Below are 6685 nucleotides of genomic sequence, written 5' to 3' on the forward strand. Positions count from 1 at the left end.
AAGAGCCAGCAGGCAGCCGGGCTGAGAACAGGGGGCAGCGGATGGGGACATGGGCTGGCCGAGCTGCAGGAGAAATTAGAATGGCTGAGGGAACCCAGCGGACAAGCAGCTTCTGCTACAGGAGTCAAGAGAGGAGAATAAAGACAAGTGACATGTTTGAGGGCTTACTATTTGCCAGTATCTTAGTCTGTGTGAGCTGCTATAACAGAATATCACAGATTGGATGTCTTACAAACAATAGAAATTTATTGCTCACAGGTCTGGAAACTGGAAGTCCAGGATCGGGGCGCTGGCAGATTTGGGGTCTGATGAGGGCTTCCTGGTTCATAGATGGCTGCCTTCTCACTCAGTTCTCTCATGATGGAAGGGCTGAGGGAGCTCTCTGGGGTCTCTTTTATAAGAGCACTAACCCCATTCATGAGGGCTCCACCCTCATGACCCAATCACCTCCCAAATGTCCCATCTCTGAATGCTGTCACACTGGGGGTTAGGAGTCTAACATACGGATTTTGCTATAGACAAACATTCAGTCTATACTACCCACTAGTAAGCACTAGCCTTATCTCTACTCTACAAGTGAGGAAACTGAGACACAGAGAGGTTCTAATCTCACCCAAGGTCACTCAGCCAGCAGGCAGCAGACATGGATGAGGCTGGGCAGTCTGGACTCAGAGCTTGTGCTGGTAACCAGGGCTGGGACTCAGGTGATCAAACAAGGCACTCAGGTTTAAAATTTAGGGAGATGTCACTCTCAGGGTTGGTCCTGTGCAAAGTTGGTGCCTGAGAGTCAGGCCTCCTTAAATTTTGCACCCTGAGTGCCTCACTTGCCTCACCCTGGTCTAGGCCCTGCTCATGGCTCTGTGCACTCCGCCCCCTGGAATGAGCTTCCCTGCAGTCCTGCACCCGACCCATCACACATCACTCACAACCTGCACTGGGGGACGTGCTGGCTGGGTTCTGAGGCTGACCTAAGGTCACATGCCCCCACATGCAGAAGGGGTAATTGAGACAATTATGCAGATTGCTTACACAAGAAATAATTTGTCCCTTTGATCTGAATTTTTCAAGAGGTTTCAAGTAACTGACAACAAAATACATTACAACTTGATTTTAAAATGTATTTGAGGACTTCTAGTTTCCGCTCCAACATGCAGAACTTAGAACTCATCATTCTCATCCTCACAACAAGAAAAAAGCAGAACAAACTGAAAATCAACATCTCTTCTTAGATCCTTCAAGGAATTGAGGTCCCAGGGCAGACTGCCTCCCCAGAAACTTGGGAGAGACAGGCAGATACAGAGTGCTAACTTACAGGGACCAGAAGCTGCTAAAGCCAGTAGTGGGCAGGAACTCCTTAACAGCAATTGACTAATTGCTGGAGGTTGAGTGTGGGCTAGCATGAGATGAAAAACTCCAGGGTGTCCCGTTTCAAGACGGGTCCCACACTTTCATGAGTTTTCCCTTCGGAAGTCCCACTTGTGCTTCCAACAGGGAGAGGGGGAAACAACCCTTCTGAAATATGCCCCAAACCTTCTATTCTCCTTAGCAAAGGCCTGCACTCAAGGGAAAATACTTTACCAGAGCCTGATCACCTAGGTCAAGGGCAACTAGATAGCTGGAGCCCCTTCTGGCCTTCCATCTCACTTTAGGGGAGAGGAAGAAACTCTTTTGAAGGTCACAGCCCAGAGGCTCTGGCCCACAGAGATTTGATGATAAGATTACAGAATAGGTCCTTTCCTCATTACTTTACTATCACATCACTATACTAGCTCCAGTATAATAACAGGAGGTTACAAGTGAGAACCATGAGACACAGACTCAATTTAAGAAAGAATTTCCAGGGAAAACCAAAAATAACAAGAGGATGAAAACATGGGCGTGAGAGGAACTTGAAGCCTTTGTTGTTACTTATGTTTACAACAAACATGAAACACAGCCCAGCTCTGAGCCCCAGACTGTCATAGCGCCTCACACTAAGTCCTGTTTGCCTCAGCTCCTGTTGCTCAATACAACATGTCCAGATTTCAAGAAAAAGTTACAAGGCATACTACAAGGCAAGACAAAACACAGTCTGAGAAGACAAAGCAAGCATTAGAACCAGACTAAGTAATGGCAGAGATTTCAGAATTATCAGACCAGGAACTTAAAATAACTATGATTAATATGCTAAGTGCTCTAATGGAAAAAGTGGACAATATGCAAGAACAGTAAAGCAAAAAGATGGAAACTCTAAGAAAGAATCAAAAGGAAATGTTGGAAGCCAAAAACACTACAAAAGAAAGTAAGAATGCCTCTGACAAGCTCATGAGTAGACTTGACATGGCTGAGGAAAGAATCAGTGAGCTTGAAGATGTGTCAACAGGAACTTTCCAAATCGAAAAGCAAAGAGAAAAAAAAGAGAGAGAGAGAGAGCACAGAAGAGAATATAGACTATCCAAGAAATGTGGGACAATTACAAAAGGCATAACATAAGCATAATGGGAATAACAGAAGGAGAAGAAAAAAGAAAGGAACAGAAGAAATATATGAATAATAACATGGCTGAGATTTTCCAAAATTAATGACAGACACCAGGAAGCACAGAGAACACCAAGCAGGTTAAATACCAAAATATCTACACCTAAGCATATCAAACTGAAGAAAACCAAAGACAAAGAGAAAATCTTGAAAGAAGCCAGGGCGGTGGGTGTGGGTGGGAACCCACCTTACCTACAGAGGGACAAGGATGAGAATTACATCGGACATCTCTTCAGAAACCATTCAAGCAAGAAGAGATTTGAGTCAAATATTTAAAGTGTTGAAAGAAAAAGCCTGACAACCTAGAATTCTGTATCCAGTTAAATTATCCTTCAAATCTGAAGGGAAAATAAACTGAGGGCATTTGTCACCAGTAGACCTGCCTTGCAAGAAATATTTTTAAAAGTTCTTCAGAGAGAAGGAAAATTCAGATCTACATAAAGAAAGAGCATTAGAAACGGAATAAATGAAGGTAAAATTGAATCTTGTATTTTCCTTACTTGTAATTGATTAATAGATAACTTCAAAATTATAATAGCAAAATGCATTGGGTAATTATAGCTTGTGAATAAGCAAAATTAACGACAACAATACTATAGGAAACAGAAGGAGGAATGGATTGAGAAGACTGTGTTATAAGGTATCTTCACTACCCATGAGGTGAGATAGTGTTAGTTGATAGTGGACTTGGATCAGCTATAAATGTATATTGCAAACTCTAAGGCAACCATTAAAAAAATTTTTTTAAAGAAGCATAATTGATATACTAGAGAAGAGAGAAAAATGAAGTCATAGAGAATATGCTCAATTAAAACCAGAGAAGGCAGAAAAAGAGAAGACAAAAATTAACAAGTACAATGAATAGAAACAACTACAGTAGATATTAAACCAACTATATCAATAATCACTTTAAACATCAAGGTCTAAATACACCAATTAAAAGACATGGACTTACAGAGTGGATAAGAAAACAAGACCTGACTATATGTTGTCCACAAGAAACCTGCTTTAAATGTAATGACACAGATGCATTAAAAATAAAAGGGTGGGAAAAGATAGATCATTCTTTTTAATGAAAAGAAAGCAGGAGTGGATATTTAAATTCAGACAGAGCAGACTTCAGAGTAACGAAAGTCAGAACGATAAGGAAGGAAGGAAGGAAGGGAAGGAGGGAGAGAGGGATGGGGGAAAGAAGAAAAGAGGTGTTTGGGTTTTTTTTTTAACATCTTTATTGGAGTATAATTGCCTTACAATGGTGTGTTAGTTTGTGCTTTATAACAAACTGAATCAGCTATACATATACATATATCCCCATATCTCCTCCCTCTTGCGTCTCCCTCCCACCTTCCCTATCCCACCCCTCTAGGTGGACACAAAGCACCAAGCTTATCTCCCTGTGCTATGCGGCTGCTTCCCACCAGCTATCTATTTTACATTTGGTAGTGTGTATATGTCCACGCCACTCTCTCACTTCGTCCCATCTTACCCTCCCCCCTCCCCATGTCCTCAAGTCCATTCTCTATGTCTGCATCTTTATTACTGTCCTGCCCCTAGGTTCTTCAGAACCTTTTTTTTTTTTAGATTCCATATATATGTGTTAGCATACAGTATTTGTTTTTCTCTTTCTGACTTACTTCACTCTGTATGACAGACTCTGGGTCCATCTACCTCACTACAAATAACTCAATTTCGTTTCTTTTTATAGCTGAGTAATATTCTGTTGTATATATGTGCCACACCTTCTTTATCCATTCATCTGTCGATGGACACTTAGGTTGTTTCCATGTCCTGGCTATTGTCAATGATAGTCATTTTCACAATGTTGATTGTTCCAATCCAAGAACATGGTATATCTCTCTGTTTGTATCGCCTTTAATTTCTTTCATCAGTGTCTTATAGTTTTCTGCATACAGGTCTTTTGTCTCCTTAGGTAGGTTTATTAATAATCACTTGATTCTTAATCGTGTTTATATTTAATTATAAACATAAGATTTATTTTTAGAATAAAAAGAATGAAAAACATCTCCATCATGTGTCTTTGTTCCCAATAATCCCTTTCAGATAGATCTGTGAAGTAATACAGAGCACAGTGTCGACATACCTTTCATTTCAAAGGCCAAAAAAAATAGAGCTTAAGTAGTGAGATCATTTCTATTAGGCTTTATGTTAGTATCAATTAATGAGTTAATCAGTCAAACGAGTATCTGTTGATTTAATCTCACCTAAATGAATGGGTCTCTATTGGTTTATCAATGTGATAGAGCATCAGAGTTCAATGGGCAGGAAGAAAATTCTGCCGGCATAATGTGAGTCTTCACTTTTCCTTTCTGAATCACGAAAGTACCTCTCATTCCTACAGGCTTATCTCCATAATGTTTTTCAAGAGTCTGTCTTATACAAGTCATGAAGTTAAGTTTTCCAGTTCTTCTTTTGGCTTTCACCTCAATGACCTTTTAGTTCCTTGGAAAAATGCTATCGCTTACTAAATATTTTTTTTATTTAATTTTTTTTATTTAAAAAAATTTTTATTTTACTTTAAAAAAATTTCTTTAATTTTATTTAATTTTTTTATTTTATTTAATAAAAAATCTTTTTTATTTTAATTTTTGTTTGCATTGGGTCTTCATTGCTGCATGTGGGCTTTCTCTAGTTGCAGCGAGCAGGGGCTACTCTTTGTTGCAGTGCGCGGGCTTCTCATTGCAGTGGCTTCTCTTGTTGTGGAGCACAGGCTCTAGGCGCGTGGGCCTCAATAGTTGTGGCACATGGGTTTAGTTGCTCCACGGCATGTGGGATCTTCCCAGACCAGGACTCAAACCCATGTCCCCCTGCATTGGCAGGCGGATTCTTAACCACTGAGCCACCAGGGAAGCCCAACGTATTATTCTTAACCTTAGTTTTAAATGAGACTCTCACTCTGCCTGTAGTATTTTCTGAATCTTTTATAACTGGGTTATTTAAAGAGGTTTGGGACTTGGGTAGCTTTGGATTTTCTGAAGAAAACTACAGTAGTTGCAGTAAGCATTCAAAGTTTTAGCTATCTGAGAACTTTTGGAGAATACTGCATTCTTAAAACAAAATCACCTTTCCAGGTTGGCCTTCACTGGCAAAAAGATTAGCCAGTAATGCAAACCCCAAATCGTGATATTTCTCACTGTATTTCCCTAGTAGGCACCCTCCATCTGCAGAGTTAACATGAGCAAAGTAACGTCCATTCACAGGAGGTTTGTGTTCACTTTCCGTGTGAACAACTGGCATAAACTCAGAATTGAATCCAAGAGTCGGAAATGGGCCTGCTTCTGCTCCAAGAACAAAAGCTCCAGGAAGCTGGATTTCTCCTGCGATTTTATTTAGATCATAATTTTTTTTTATTTATAAGAGGCAATAAGTAAGGCACACCTCCTACTTCTGCAATTCTAGTTTTCCCACAGATACCTTTTACGGGAAAGGTAAATGGCTCCTTAGTCAAATTAGGGCAATCCACTACAGAGACCTGGACATCAGCAAAGGTATCCGTTAGCCCCTTCTGCAGAACTCCAAACTCCGGAACTCCACACTCCAGAGGCCCTCCTTTCGATGTGCTGCCTCTCCCCTTCTGCTGAAAAGAGGTATTTTTAAAAAAGAGTCCAGGGTTTCCCTGGTGGCGCAGTGGTTAAGAATCCACCTGTCAATGCAGGGGACACGGTTCAAGCCCTGGTCCGGGAAGATCCCACATGCCGCGGAGCACCTAAGCCCGTGCACTACAACTACTGAGCCTGCACTCTAGAGCCCGTGGGTCATAACTACTGAGCCCACGTGCCACAACTAATGAAACCTGCACGCCTAGAGCCTGTGCTCCACAATGAAAGAAGCCACTGCAATAAGAAGCTCGCACATCACAACGAAAAGTAACTCCAGCTCACTGCAACTAGAGACAGTCCGTGTGCAGCAATGAAGACCCAATGCAGCCAAAAATAAATAAATAAAAAATAAATAAATGTATTAAAAAAAAAGAGCCCAACCAAGAAGAAAATATGTCTCCAGAAACAGAAGAGAATTTCTCTCCGTTGCTTCACCCTCTAGAAAAACTTAATAAACATTATGCATTCAGTAAAACAAATGCTGGAAGACAAAATGATTTTCAAATCCTATTTAAGATATAAACTGACCAAAGGGAACAGACTTTTTAAAA

The 6685-nt window shown here is 40.7% G+C and overlaps 1 pseudogene across 1 annotated transcript; it reads right to left on the minus strand.

The window, feature by feature from the left end:
• Positions 1-4766: 4766 nt before the first annotated feature.
• On the minus strand, positions 4767-6163 carry LOC307198014 (ester hydrolase C11orf54-like; annotated as a pseudogene). Its single transcript has 2 exons — positions 5599-6163; positions 4767-4817 (listed from the first exon to the last, which is right to left on the minus strand). The product of its transcript is annotated as an ester hydrolase C11orf54-like (transcript).
• Between the last annotated feature and the right edge of the window lie 522 nt (positions 6164-6685).

The sequence above is a fragment of the Stenella coeruleoalba genome (genome assembly GCF_951394435.1).
Source record: "Stenella coeruleoalba genome assembly, chromosome: 15".
In the NCBI taxonomy this organism is placed as follows: domain Eukaryota; kingdom Metazoa; phylum Chordata; class Mammalia; order Artiodactyla; family Delphinidae; genus Stenella; species Stenella coeruleoalba.